The sequence below is a fragment of the Vicugna pacos genome, chromosome 14 (assembly GCF_048564905.1).
Source record: "Vicugna pacos chromosome 14, VicPac4, whole genome shotgun sequence".
In the NCBI taxonomy this organism is placed as follows: Eukaryota; Metazoa; Chordata; class Mammalia; order Artiodactyla; family Camelidae; genus Vicugna; species Vicugna pacos.
In genome coordinates, this window is record NC_133000.1 from 15,569,348 (window position 1) to 15,583,922 (window position 14,575).

General features: G+C 36.4%; 1 protein-coding gene across 3 annotated transcripts in view; it reads right to left on the reverse strand.

The window, feature by feature from the left end:
* Positions 1 to 14,293, reverse strand: part of FNDC3A (fibronectin type III domain containing 3A) — a 145,749-nt gene extending 131,456 nt beyond the window's left edge. The window contains exon 1 of one of the 3 annotated variants that reach the window (XM_072976219.1): positions 14,018 to 14,293. The gene's annotated coding sequence lies outside the window, so the exon portion shown is untranslated. Of the gene's footprint in view, positions 1 to 4,539; positions 4,645 to 13,308; positions 13,547 to 14,017 lie in introns of those variants that run through there. The other 2 variants (XM_031684554.2, XM_072976221.1) reach the window with 2 other exon arrangements.
* Positions 14,294 to 14,575: the final 282 nt, after the last annotated feature.

The window sequence follows — 14,575 nt, forward strand, 5'->3', positions numbered from 1 at the left end:
ATAAAAGGCATACAAATTGGGAAGAAATAAGAAAAACTGTCTTTGTTCAAAGATGACAGGATCTTACAGATAGAAAACCCTTAAGATTAAAAAAGAAAACTACTAGAAGTAGTAAATTCAGTAAAAATGCATGATACCAAAACAACACACTAAAATCTGTTACATTTCTATACACTAACTGAAAAATCTGATATCTGTTCCACTTACGATAGCATTAAAAAGAATAAAATACTTAGGAATAAATCTAGCCAAGGAGATCAAAGATTTGTATACTGAAAACCACAAAATATTCCTAAAAGAAATTAAAGGAGAAACAAATAAATAAAAAGACATCCTGTGTTCATGCACTGGAAGATTTAATATTGTTAATATTGTTAAGATGTCCATACTGCCCAAAGCACTCTACAGAGTCAATGCAATCCCTATCAAAATATCAATGGCATTTTTTGCAGAAATAGAAAAATTCATTCTAAAATTCATACATAATCTCAAGGGATCCCAAATAACCACTGCTCCATTATCTTCTAGCCTACATTGCTTCTGATGAGAAATCTGCTATTGTCTTTATCTTTGTTCTGTATTAATGTTGGCTGCTTTTAATATTTTTTTCCTCTTTAACACTTTTGTTTTAAGTGATTTGATTATAATGATCCTTGGAGACATTTTGTTCATCTTTCTTGTGCTTATTGTGTTTCTTATAGTTTTCATCAAATTCAGAAAAATTCTGGCCATTATTTCTTCAAATATTTTTTCAGTTCCCCTTTTAAAACAATTCTCTTTTCTCTGTGTGTTTCATTTTTGATAGTTTCTATTGCTGTCTCTTCAAGTCCACTAATCTTTTCTTTGGCAACATCTAATGTGCCATTAATCTCATCCAATGCGTCTTTTCTTTGACACTATAATTTTAATCTAGAAGATACTTCTACTTAACATGTTCAGTCTTTCTTCTAGCTTCTCCAACATACTGAATACAGTCATAACGTTTAATGTTCTTGACTACTGATTCATCATCAGTATCACTTTTGGGCCAGTTTCAAGAGACTGATTTTTTTCTCCTGATTATGGTTTGTATTCTCCCTCCTCTTTAAAAGCATAGTAGTTTTGACTGAATGTCAGACATTGTAAATTTAACGTTGTTGGCCGCTGGATATTTTTTGTATTCCTGTAAGTATTCTTGAGCTTTGCTGTGAGATGTGGCTAAGTGACTTGGAAACAGTTTGATCCTTTTGGGTCTTGCTTTAGGCAAGAATACTTATGTTCCTGCTCTTGCGTTAGGCAGAAACAGCTGCATTTAATCTAGGGTTGCTTTTTCGCCACAACTGGGCCAAGACCCTCCAGAATACTCTACCAAATACCCTGGGAATTATTAGGCTTTCTAGTCTGGTTAGTGGGAACAGGCACTATTTCGAGTCCTGCGTGAGCCTGAATACTGTTTTATATAATGCTTTTCAGTGGCTCTTTCTCTAGCTCTGGACAGGCTCCTTACATGTATGTACTTGTCAGTACTCTGCTGCATACTCAAGGGGGACCTTTTCCAGGTCATTGAGGTCCTTTTTGTTTAGCACTGTCTTCTCTGGTACTCAGACCTGCACACTCTGTTGTCTTTGGATTGTTAGTTCCTCTCAAGTCAGGGAGTCAGCTGGGACCTACTTGGGATCTCCCTCACTGTGCTGTGCCCTGAAAACTTTCTCCAGCCAATAAGCAGGGCCATTTTTAGGATGGCCTTATTCTCCCTCTTCCATTGAGTGATGCCTAACATCTTGAGTGCCACTGTTTCATATTTCATATTTTTTTCCTAGTTTTTTTTTTTTTAGTTGTTTCAAACAGAAGAGAAAATGTAGTGCTTTTTACTCCATTTTGACAGGGAACCAAATTCACTACTCTTAATTTTTAAAGTACCTAATGGGCAGTAGAAAGGTAAATGAATGTATCACAAGTAGAACACAAATGGCAATGCTTTAAAAGCATGATTTTTAAAAAGCATGATTTTTAAAAAAGTTCTGGTTTTTACGGTGTCTTCAATTGGTCATGGTTTTAAATGTAATAGCTTTTATTTACAAATTACTACATGTTAAACTTTATCATTCTCATATTTAATTTAGTTTTTGGAGATGGCTGACTGATTAACCCTATAGTGTACAATGATGTATATATACATTAACAGTATCTTTGGCTTATCACTTTACCCTTGTTTCTAAAGTACGTATATTCATAAACCATCCAATTTGGCTCATATGGTGACACTTCATAGGCAATGTGCTGTTTATGAAGTTATATTAAATACCTTAAAATTTATTTTCCTGGTAAGTGCAATAACACATTTTTATATAGAGAGCAGGGTTTATAGGGCATAATATAACAGGCTGAAACATATGAAACTGCCACTTAAGGTCAAAAACTTTAAAATAACAATTTCATATGGCTTAATCTAATAAAAGCAAATATATATACTCATTTTCTTATAAGGCAAATCGAAATTTATATAGATTGTTAGCAACGAACTTATTACAACTTATTTATCTTTCTCTTCTCCAATTCCTTGTTCACTGAAAAGGTGGAAGTGAGCAGGATGGGTGGGCCTCAGTCTTTACCCTACCTAAGTGAACAGAGGTTTAAAACAGGGGTTGGAAGTTTGAGAACCACTGCCAATCACTCTCCTTAGTCAGATATACTAAATATAGCTTAATTTAATAAGCAGTCAGGAGATACAGCTCCAGCACCCCCACTAAGAAATCACACCTTAATACCAACATGAAAATCTGGTTAAAATAGATTTCAAAGGCAATCTAGATGAAAAAGACATCACAAAGATACTTCCATTCAGGAAATTACAGAAACAGAGAGCAGGAAATGTTTCCAAGAAATCAACCCCAATCTATTAAAGGACAGACAATGTGCACATAAATAAGACCAATAGATTTTTTTTTTTTAAGTACAGTTGGCCTTCCATATGTAGGTGTGGAACCCATGGATATACAACTCTATCGTACTATGCCATTTTATATAAAGAACTTGAGCAACTGCGGGGGTCCTGGAACCAATCCTCTGTGGATGCTGAGTGACAACTGTACCATCTTAAATCCTATTTTACAGCTCTGTTTGGTGCTATTTTCAGAGCACTTGGGTTACCTTTAGAGCACAAGGTAATTGCATCCAGGACAATTCTATTTTCATCCACAAATATTTTACTGTCCTTTTGTAAAGTACTAGCTGATATATTTAGATTGTTTACTTTTTCAAAATTTCAGATTCTTAGTTATGTCTATCAGAGTGACTTTGGATTCAAGACTAAAACAGCAGTTTCTGAGTATTTTCTGGATAAAGAAACATCTTAGCATCTAGGTTCACAACCAAAAGGTTTGAATTCCTCTGTAAAAGCTACTGTTTTCCTATAACTTCACCATATTTAACATGTTGCCTTCATTAATTTCTCCCAAATAGAGAATTTTATCAAAAGATATAAGGAAATCAAGAAACATTTCTGTATTTTCCATGAGAAGAAAGATTTGTCTATAACATTGTAAAATGATTATAAATCAATAAAAAATGTTAAAAAAGAAAGATTTGTCTATAGAACCCAATATTTTAATGTTATCCTTTCTGAGATAACCAGATTCTTTGTTTATAAGTCTATAATTATTCCTGAGTTAAAAATTATTGCCTAAATATGCTCATCTTCCCCGATCTTATTTTTTAAAAATCTTTCTTTTCTTTACTCTATATTCAGCTTAAGCTGACATCTCTCCTGAAATTTATCACCAACTTTCCTAAAATATTAGGTTCTAATAGTAAAAGGGAAGATCAAAATATCCAGACATACGAGACTTGAAAATCATTATATTCAAAATTATAATTTTGTATTGGAAAAAAGAAAATTACTTTTATAATAGAAACTCAGAAAATAAAGTATACTAAAATTGTCCCAGTTGGCAAATATGGTTATATAAAGGTTGAGAATCACTAGCCTACAATTCACACTTCTTTAACCTGCTGCAACACAGCTTCCAACCCAATACTACACTGAAATTGCTCTATTTAAAAGCACCAATGACTTCAGACACCAAAACTGACAGATACAGCTAAATTTTTACCCTAAAAAGATGAAGCTATTTATACTCTGTTCAATAGTTTTTGAGTGCCTACTTTCCAATTTGATACTTACTAAGGTTTTCCAATTTTTGACAATTAAGAAAATTTAAAAAAATCTTATCTCCTTGATACTTTAATTTGAATTTCTCATATTACTGGTGTGGTTGAGTATCTCTTCCAAATTTTATAGGTTATATTTCTACTTCTATAAATTTTCTACTTACATTCTTTCTCCTTTTCTACCAGGTTATCTTTTTAATACTGATTTGTAGGCATAGTTTGTATACTTTGAATATTAACTTTGTCATGTCAAATATGTCAAATATTTTATCCCCATTTATTGCCTACCTTTTTAAATGACATCTAAGTTTAATGACACATTAAAACTTTCATCACCCTGACATTTAAAACCAAAATTCATTTCTAGAATTTTTGCCGTTTTTTACTTACATTTATTCCAACTAGAACTTAGTTTTGTGAGTGCCACAAAGTGGGTACCTAATTATTTTTACCTCAACTGGGTAGTCAGTTGTCCCACACCATTTATAGGCTAGCTCTTCCATTACTCACTTGTTTATCATATAATGAATTCTTCTGTTTCCATGGAGCTCCTCTGAATTCCTTGTTCTGTTCCTTTGATCAGCATGCTCATTCCTACTACAAATTCTTATTATTTTAAAAACTGTAATTTTACAGTATATTTTAATCTTTGATGTCTAAGTTCCCCTTTGTTATGCTTCTTTTTGTAATTTACTTGGCTATTCTTGTGCATTTTTCCTTTTCAAAACTTGAAACATAAGTTTGTCTACTTCCATTTTAAAAATCCTGTTGGATTTCTAACTAGGATTATACTTACATTATTGACTAATTTAGTGAGAACTGCCAATTTTATAGTATTAAGTTCTCATATTCAGGAATATACTATTCATTCAGCTCTTCTTGTAGTTTTCTTCAGATAAAGCTGCATAGTTTAAAAATTCAAGTATTTTACAATTTAGGCTTTGATTTTTTCTTATTGTTTTCATAGCTGGTTATGCTGGTGTATAAGAGAGCTAATGAATCTTCTAAGTTTATCTCATAGCCAGTTGGTTTACTGAAATCTCTTTTTGACTCAAATCATTTTCTATTGCCTGTCTGTATTTTCTAAGTAGAAAATCATATCAACTAAAATAGTAACAGTGATAATACCACCTCACTCCCCTCCCCATTATTTAGAGGTTAGTAACTTTTCTTGTTTGTTAATGCATTGGCTAAGACTTGGACCAATGTTACGTTCCTATCTTTTTTTTTTTTAATTTCTTTTTTAATGGAGGTACTGAGATTTGAACCCAGGACCTCATGTATTCTAAGTATGTGCTCTACCACTGAGCTATACCTTCCCCCCAACGTTATGTTCCTATCTTTTAATGAAAGTACTTCTAATATTTCACTATGACATTTAATATAGATTTCTAGTAGAAACCCTTTACAAGGTTATATTTCTTGTTGATGAAAAGTTGTCAGGGACAACTGAATTTAAGAAAATGATTTTTCTTAGCACCAAAAAGATTATATATAGTTTTTTCATTTAATCTATTATACAGTAAATTACATTAATATGTTTCCTAATACTGAATCAACATTATACTCCTGGGATTTAACATACTAGAACTGATATAATTTAATGATTCAAAGCCTATGCTTTGGAGTCACAATGCCTAGGTTCAAACCCCAAATCTTTCACTAACTAGTTGTATGATTTTAGGCATGTTATTTAACTTCTCTGTGCTTCAGTTTCCTCATTTTTAAAATGATGACAGTAATATCTACCTCAGAGGGTTATTTTAAGGATTAAGTAAACTAATGCATGGAAAGTTGTTTGGAATAGCACACAGAACATAGAAAGCATTTAATATATATGAATTATTATTATTTACTGAGTCCCTTGTATTTGCCAGGCATAGGGTATGCAGCATTGCAGAGGTCAGCAAACTAAGGTTTGTGGGCTAAATCTGGCCTCCTGCCTGTTTTTAGAAATAAAGCTTTTTTGGAAGACAGTTATACCCAATGTTTATAATTTATCTATGGCTATTTTTATGCTCCTACACCACAGTTAAATAGTTGCAACAGAGTCCATATGGCCACAAAGCCTAAAATATTTGCTACCTGCTCCTTTACAGAAAAAGAAAAAAGAAAAAAAGAAAAAAAAAAAAGCCAACCCAAGAAGTACTGTTCAAATTCAAGGAGTTCACTAGAAATCAACTACAGAAAGAAAAATGGAAAAAAAAAAAAAAAGAAAAAGACTGTACGGAGACTAAACAACATGCTACTAAAAATCAAATGGGTCGATGATGAAATCAAAGAAGAAATTTAAAAATTCCTTGAGACAAATGACAATGAAAACACAACCATATAGCAAAATGCGGCAAAAGGAGTCCTAAGAGGCAAGTGCATAGCAATACAGGCCTTCCTCAAAAAACAAGAACAATCTCAAATAAATAACCTAAACTACCACCTAAAAGAACCAGAAAAAGAAGAACAAACAAAACTTAAAGTTAGCAGAAGGAAAGACATAATAAAGATCAGGGAGGAAACAAATTCAAGGAGCTCATAGTCTAATAGCTGAAACTGGCAAGTAAAGAAATATATGTATGCTACAGTATGATAGATACACAATCATGATATTATGAGGGTATTACGGAAACATACAGCAGCTCAGTAATAAACTACAGGAAGGATTCACACAAGTGAAAAGAGGCAAGAGAAGAGATTTTATTTTCTTTTAATTATTTTAAAATATGTATTTGTTTACATGTCTTTATCTCTCATCCTAGTGTGTGAATTACTAGAGAAAAATACGATACTCATTTTTGTGACATTGATATTCTAAGTACCTAGGACATTTATGGTTTTTAACAAATGATAGATGAATAAATAAATAAATGGTGAAAACAAGAATTTGGATACCTGAGTGATAATGATTAGAAATATTTATCAAAGTTCTAGATATAAATATCCTATGGCAAGTATTTTACTTGCCAAATTAAATGGGCTCTTTTAATCCTTTTAACAGCCAGTTCTAGGAGATAAATCCTATATTACCCCTCTTTACAGTGAAGAAACTATGACTCACAGAAGTGAAGTAATATGAAGTACCATGTTCATGTTCACATACAGCCAGTAAGAGAAGAAGCCAACAAACAAACCTCTATCTGCCTAATGTAAAACATGCTCTTTATACTAGAAAGCTGCAAAGTAGCTGGAAATGATACAGTCACAGGATATCAAGAGAGTATAAACTCTAAAACAAAGATAGGAGACATAATTGATGCAACAGAAATTTCAGTATAATTTTAGTTTCTAAAATTGAGCAATGATTTGAACAAATTTATATTTTTGAAATATTAATCTGGAAGCAGCCTGAAAGATGAACTAAAGGGACAGTTGCCCCTACATTTTATCCAAAGACTACTCTATCACACGTTAGGCCAGTTGTAGTAAGGCTCAAGTGAAAGTTAAAAAAATAAAATTGCTAGCGTATTATGGCATTTGAGGATTAGTGATTTATCTGCTAATTTGAAGTACTGGAAATAGTTGGTCCTAACAGAAAAAACAAAAAGGTATTTCATACACTATTAATTGAAATGTAAGAAAAAACTATATATTGCAAATGAAAATATTACATAGAAAAAATCAAGTCTTAATAACAAAACTATATCTGAGAATGGCTGTCACAAGCAAGCCAAAAGAATCTAGAAAATGGAACTATAATGAAATCTCAAGTTATAAATTATGTTTTCACTTTTATTTTTATTTAAGCCAATCTTAAGAGAAGCTGATTTTGAAGTAAATAAAATGACTTCTCATTCAAGCTAGATCTCAACAAAAGTATACAGTAGTTGTATATGACATCTATTACTGCAAAAGAAAGCATATAATTATTTTTTAAAGAAACATCCTAACTGTGCTTTAAAATGTACTTAAACATCTGTTTAGAACCCCCAGAGAAGTGGGAAGATTTTTTTTCTCCTCACTGGGGAATTGGATTTCACTAAGAAATCACTTAAATTGTCTAAATCATTCTGTTCAAAAATATATTAAAATGTGGGTTCTGAATTAGGAAAACAGATAACAGTAACTTTCAGACATTTCTGATAGAGGCTGCTTAACACAATCTAATTTATCATATATTTAGATAACCTTTACACTAAGGTTTACTTCGAAGCACACATCAAACTTACTTTGTATTTCTAACAACTAGCACATAAGAGATCTCAAGAAGTGAGGGAGGAAGAGACACATGGAAGTCAGAAGTAATAGTTCATCTGTAAAATGAGAGTACCACCACTTATCTGGCAGGTCTATATAAGATTTTAAAACATAATCAACTTTCCAGTGAGAATTCAAGTGGATCTTATTATTACAGATACAGAAATAGTATTCCACTTGAAAAAAAGAAAACCATAAGGAATTCACTTTTGCATATTTTTTACCCCACTGCGGAAAGAAAAGCTCAATTTCCTTGGAATAGGAGGAGATCAGTATTCTCTTGCAAAGAGAAACAGAGGTACTGGATATGTACTGCACTGAAAGATTAATAAGAATGGAAAAAAAGCTCTTAAAATGTGCATTCTCTTTGCCAAGAAGGCAGTTAAAAGTTTTGAGTAAACTAAATGTTTACTGGAAGTGCTATATTTACAGAACTTTGGAGGAAAAAACTTGAACTCATGGTTTCTGGTCTTATTAAAAAAGGCTGCATTGCTTCCAATATAGCAGTACTAATGTAAACACTCACACGGTACTTTAATGTTTTTCACGGTTTCCAACATTTCTTTGAGTGCTCACATTTCTGTGGGGAAAACATGATACTATTCTCTGTTTTAAGAATTGGAATCTAAGATTGCAAAAAACTAATCTGAGATCAGATGGCTAATAAGGCTGAAGTTGGAACTAATATCCAAGGTACTTTATCTCCTATCTAGGAAACGGAAACAGCTGGAATAATGAAGCTGCTACTGACAAAAGGAGGGTAGGACAGTGAACTGTTAATTTCTCCTTAAAGTAAAATTTAAGAAACCAAACTTTTATTAGGTAGCAATTTATGAAGGCTGAAATTTAGCTCAAAAGCTTTGTACTGCCCTAAAAACCTAAGACGGTATATACACTTACCAAGTATAGAAAATGCTAGTATAAACAAAAGGACAAAAGTTAACTTTAAGTTTTGGAGTTTTGTCTGGTTGGTTTTAATATTTTTAAGAGGGTAAAATGAAACACTACCATTTTATCCAGACAGCTCTCCATCTTATACATCTTTACTTTTCCCAGCACCTAATATTATCCCTGATACACAGAGTGTATTTACTAATGCCTGTTGAACGAAAGAATCCTCTTAAGGTATATTCTTACTTTCTCGATAATACAAAATATAGAGTAACCCTAGCCAATTCATTCATGCAATCATAACCTTAGACACCACTATTTACCTGGTAACAGGACATGAAACACAATGTGCTGAAGGAAACAGAACTGCCTTAGAAGTACACATCTGTAAATTTAGAAACTTCAGAGATATTTCATGTAAATGATTTTTCAAAAGAACTGATACTCATCCCTTAAATCACCATAACTTATCTTTAAACAATCTTAATGAAAATATTTTAAAAGAGATTCCTAGGTCTTCTTTCTTGGCCTTAATCTACACATGATACATCTTTTCTTGATGACCCAAACTCATCAGTGTAAATATCAATTATTAGACTATTCTATAACACAGTGACTTTTGGAGTTATTGAGGGATGTCCAACTGTTTTGCCTCTTCACTAACTCATCCCAAACTACTTTTAAAAACAAGGTTTCCTACTGCTGGCTCCCCTGTTGTCACTTACAGAACACCAGTACCCGAGCCAAGGTTTCTAAAATGCCAACTGCAGTTTAAAATACGTACAACCAGAACAGGCAGTTGATATACTTAACCTTATAGGAATTCTAAATCAAGCCATGCTGTAGCTATTTTCACTGCTCTAAGGTCTAGCTCAAAGGCTTTTTCTTCTTTCACTTCCTAGTTCTGAGACCCAGTCTAGGCAGATGCTAGAAGTTTGGCCACAAAATAACAATTATAATAGTAGTTGTTTCTGCATGTTCTCTTTATATTTACTATAAGGAAAAAAACCCATAAATGATACTCATAACAAACACAGAAAACAACGATGTAGACAAATGATGGAAGGCAGCTCACATTATGTGCTATATGGACAATTACCTAGCCAATTATTAGCCAAGAGTCAGCAAACTAGGCCTGCTGGCCAAATCCTATAATTGTAAAAAAAAAAAAAACAAAACAAAAAAGAATATTCAACAGAGACTGTAAGTGGCCCACAAGGCCTAAAATATTAACTGTCTGGCACTCTACCAAAAAAGTCTGCTGTCCCCTGATCTAAGCTATAATAAACACACATATAAAATATATAATCTATCTCTCATACATAAAGCTTAAGCTATTAATATGTCAAAGTAGATGTAGCGTTCATAATGATACAGCCAAACTGTCTTATCCAGTCCTGCCTACTCCACTTTTGACCGTGCTTACCCAAAATCTCAACTTTAACCTTCTTTTTTTCTCTTTCCTGATACTTGTCCTTGGATGCTCTCAGACTGGTCTTGCTATTACTTTCAGCTCTGGCTGTCAATCTTTTGTGGAATGTCTTTCCTTTTGCTATCTAAATCCTTCCTAAGCTTCAAGTCTGACTTCCTCTAAATGCCTTCCCGGATCATTTGAGCCCTCAGTGGCCTCACTTTCCTTTAAATTACATTCCTTGCCACAGGATTTAATAATATCATCTTATATTTTTGTTAATCACTTCCTGTGTCTAATATCCTCAACTAGTCTGTAAACTACTTGAAGGAAGGAAACACATCACATCGCTTTTGTATCCCTACTTTTAATAGCAGCTCATCATCCTCTGAACACATGTCATCTCCCAAGTGCATCTGGGAGAAAAAAATAGCCTGATGACTGGTAATGGGTGATAAGTGATCGGAAATATCAAAGGAAGACACCTACAAAGCAACTTGATGGAAGACCATAGGCTACACTGAATACTTAGAAAGTGTATGTGAAAGACAAACAGAACTACAACAGTGGGAGAAAAGAGATAAAGATCAAAGGATAAAGAGACCACAGCATAATACTCAAATAAAATGAGACCAAAATATTAAGAAAATAATAAAAGCTCCTAATACAAGTAAAAAAATTGCCTTTCAACACCACTGGTCATTAAGTTCATTTTAACAAGCAGCTCTCAACTCTGATATCCACAGGGGCCATTTTTCTTCTTCTTTTTGCAATGTGATAAACTGAAGCACTAAAAGACTCAATGGAATAGATATGCAGGGTATTCTAAATCTCTAAATTTAAAATACTGTGAATTTATTTGAAGTCTGCTAGAGATTGCTGGAGGGGGGGGGGAAGCAATCACTTATCTTTTGATTACCTGGCTAATAAAATTGGAAATCACATGCATATCCCTACATCATGCTCAAAGACATCATCTAGACTCATTTTCACAGAAAAATGCACCAAGAATATTAAAAACAAAAACAAAACCTTTAGGTTACTTCATCAAATTGTATTTTAAAAATATAGGCAAAATAGAAGATGCACAAACCTTGGATGTATGTACATTAAAAAAATACAAATACTTTTAAACAGGCATAACTATTACTCATGAGTCTAAACTAAAACAAATTATAAATTAAATGCTCTTTACCTAAGTAGAACTACAAAAGACAATGAGAATATTAATTATGCATCCCTTCTTTTTTTTCTGGGTTTTATAGTCCTGACCTCTGCCTGGCTGGTCTGAGAAGAGGATGAAATTTTTTCTTAATTAGTAATAAAATATGCTCAATATTATACTGTAGAACTTTAAAAATTAAAACATAATTATTAAATGCATGATAAAAGGAAACAGCTCTCAATTAGTCACACAAAGGGGGTAAGTGATGACACAGATGACACCAAAAGATAATTCTAGAATCTGTTTTTTTAAATGCATATCATTAATTTGGGAGAAGCCAATTACCCTTATAATAATTATGTCTGATTGTAGCCAGTGCTAATCAGAATTATTTTTCCTGAACAGTCGATGATTTTTCAGGCTTCAGACAAAAGGGGAAAAGAGGGAGTTCATTCAGAAGCATACAGGTGGTTAAAAGCAGCCACCCTGGGATAAAAATATTTTCCGTTACTCTACAAAAGAAAACTGAAATATATTCTACTAAGAGAAAGAGGAAAATTAGTGAACTTTATGGTGATAGTGCTAAAAATCTTAAATATAAAATTATTTATAAAAAATTTAACAAGATTTTTTTCCTGTCAAGTCATCATCCCTTCTTCCCACTAACTGGTACAAGTAGAGATGGCACAAATTATCAGTGAGCTGAAAAACTGAAAGCAAAATTTTAGGTTCTATGTTACAAAAGATGTGTTAAAAATCCTTTTTATCACTGTTTTAAGCCCACCATCTGGGCACTTTATCTCATTACTTGAGAATAATCAATTCGACCAAGAAGATATCAAAAAAGGAGGGGGCTTATTTCTCTGGAATATTTTTAGGTGATTTAAACAAACCTTACACGATGGCAAGAATAACAGATTTAGCAAACACACAAAAACTAAATATTTATCTAAATACAAGCGCATAGCCACAAAACTCAATCAGCTTCTGCCTAACATATGGCTCCAACTCCTGGGTGGCATATGTTTAGCACTAGTGCTGGTAATATCATGGTGATAAAATATTATAGTAACAGTTCAACTTTTGTTATTTCATTCTTATAATACAGAAAAACACACACCATCTTGGCTTTCAAGAACTAAAAACACAGACCACGAAGAAGCAAAATAATTATGCTGCTCAGTTTTAAGAGTCTACAGTCTACCCATACACGAGGATTATACAGTAAAAAAAAAAATTCTTGTCAGCCTGGTATTCTTAGTTAATAGATACTCAGACACAAAGGTGTCCAAAGGAACTTACAGGAAATTTCACAAACGAAAATCTCGGATTTACGATTCCTAGCACCCCAGCAACCATGACACCCCCTCTCCCCCCACAAAAATTATCCCAAGACTTTTAACGCTCACAGTTTAATAAAAGAACGATAAAAGGCTACATTGATCAAAAGGCCGCCGTCTTGCCCGCGATTTTATGGCTAAATTATGTGTTCATTTTCTTTTACCTAACGCATGACGTCCTTCCACAGCCGTGTCAAAAGTTCAAAGATCCAGGTTGTTAAACAGGGCGAGGGCTGCAGCCCGGAGTCCAACCCCCGACTGAACAGGTGGTTAACTCCTCCGGCTGGAGGAACGGCCAGGTACCGGCACCAGCCAAACAGGATCAAACACACAAGGGCGGGTTTTCGAGGTTTTAACCCCAACGGGAGCGGGGGAAACTCTCTTCCCGGAGCGTTCAAGTTCGGCGGCTGCCGGGCGGCAAAAGCCGAAGGCGCGGCGGCCGCTCGGCGATCCTCTCCGGAGGGATCCGCACTCGACCCCCGCGCCTCCCGCAGCCGCCCTCCTCGCCACGGGCCGCGGGCCAGTGGGGCGGAGGGAGGGCCACTCGCGCCCCCGCGCCGCCTCCTCCGGCTGGTGGCGGAGCAGCAGCCGCGCCCCCGCGAGCGCCTCTCGGCGAGACTCGGCCCAGCAGGTGCCCGACGAGGGGACGAGTCCGGCCCGCGGCCCACTCCCCTCGGGCCAGCGCGCGCTCACAGGACGGGGTGGGCCGGGCCCCTCGACGGGCCCAAGCCCTGCTTGGTGCCCGGGCCCCTCAGACCCAGCCTAACGGTTTCCGCGACGCCTGCTGCGGGGCGGGGCGGGATGGGACCGGTACTGGGATCGGGACGGCTCGGTTTCCCCCGCCTTTCCCGGAGGGAGCGCCCGCGCTCTCACCTCCGAGTCACGCCGCTCTCAGGCGGAGGAAGGCGGCTACCCCGGCGCCTCTTCTCCGGGTTCCTGGTCGTTCTCGCTCTACCTCAGCGGCAGAGCCAGCTCTCGGGGCCGCCGGGGCTGCCGGCGCACTGACTGTTGGGGTGGTTTCCCGGCAGTGACGGCGCCGCCTCAGCCCCGCTCTTCGCTCCCTCTCCGCGTAGCTCCCGCTTTCTGTTTCACCCGAGGGACCACGAACGCCGCCGCCGCCATGCTTACTACGGAGCCGGGAGGAGGAGCCCGGAGTCGGCGCGCCGAGTGCGGCTGCGCGAGCCCCGCCGACGGCGCCCCGGGCCGGCCCGGACCCGCGTCCCCGCCCCGCGCCCGCGCCCCGCCAGCCCGCGGGTCTTTCCCGGGAGCGCGACGCGTCCGTGGTGCCACCCGCTCTGGGCGTTCGAACGCCCCTCACCTCCCCCGGGGCACCCACCGCCCTCCCGGGGCTGCAGCCTCTCTCTTGAGGCCCGGCTGCGCTTGGGTCATCTTAGCCCCCGCCGCGGCGAGGCTACGAGCGACCTGAGGGAA